The sequence below is a fragment of the Penaeus monodon genome, chromosome 22 (genome assembly GCF_015228065.2).
Source record: "Penaeus monodon isolate SGIC_2016 chromosome 22, NSTDA_Pmon_1, whole genome shotgun sequence".
NCBI lineage: Eukaryota > Metazoa > Arthropoda > Malacostraca > Decapoda > Penaeidae > Penaeus > Penaeus monodon.
The window spans coordinates 37006758-37007683 of NC_051407.1; the positions used below are offsets into that span (position 1 = coordinate 37006758).

The 926-nt window shown below is 32.8% G+C and overlaps 1 protein-coding gene across 1 annotated transcript in view; it reads left to right on the plus strand.

Moving 5' to 3' along the window:
- Positions 1 to 926, plus strand: part of LOC119587108 — a gene marked incomplete in the record, with an annotated part of 12134 nt that overhangs the window by 238 nt on the left and 10970 nt on the right.

The following is a 926-nucleotide window of genomic DNA, read 5'->3' on the forward strand; positions in this document are numbered from 1 at the left end:
GTATCATCTTCTGTGGCGAAGAGGCGATCAGCATACGTTCTCCATAATTTAGAGAAATGTGAGTGATAATTTTCATAACCCCCAATAACATAAGATAATCAGTGTCTTCAAGAAGTCCCTTCTTGAAGACACTGATTATCTTATGCTCACCGTCTTTGACCTGCCTTCGGCTTTCTCGATTTTCAGGCTGTTCATCATCCAGAACCAACGTATAATTTTTGAACTTTTGAACACATCGTTGCTTCTCTAATGTCATTAATTAAGGAACTAGTATTCTAAAATATTAGAGTGTAAATCTTTTGTCACTGTTATCAATAATTATACGATTTTCAGTGCAAGTGAAAAAAATAAGATAACTGCTTGATATAAGGGTCATGATTCGGGTTAATGTAAATTTTGTTCTAACAGCATTAGCATTTGAAGTACTAATGACAAATGGGGATACTTAATGATTTTACAAGTGTAATTTTGATAATAAATTTCATGAAAGTGATGCACAATAACTAATAACCACTATAAAATTACGCTGCTAGTAATGAAGGTATCATCAGACATAATGTTTAACCGCCGTGATGATCTGATCATAATAGAGATGAGAGTATATGTCGCCTTCTGTTGCCCTTTTCAGCAAGCATTTATTTCATATCAAAGATGATTTAGCTTTGCATGATATACGTATGATATACGCATGATCACATATATTGAAAGAGAGAACACAATGGCGATAACACGACCGATAACAGTGTGCTAGAAATTAGGACGAGAATATTGTGCATTCCAACAGCGTACATAAATTGATATATTAAATCATAAACTGCATAACGTTTGGCGGTGCGAACGATCAAAAAAAGAATATATAAGCTATATCAAATGATTTTTTGCATGGAGAAAAATATGATCATTTGCTACAATTTTTTAAAAAAATA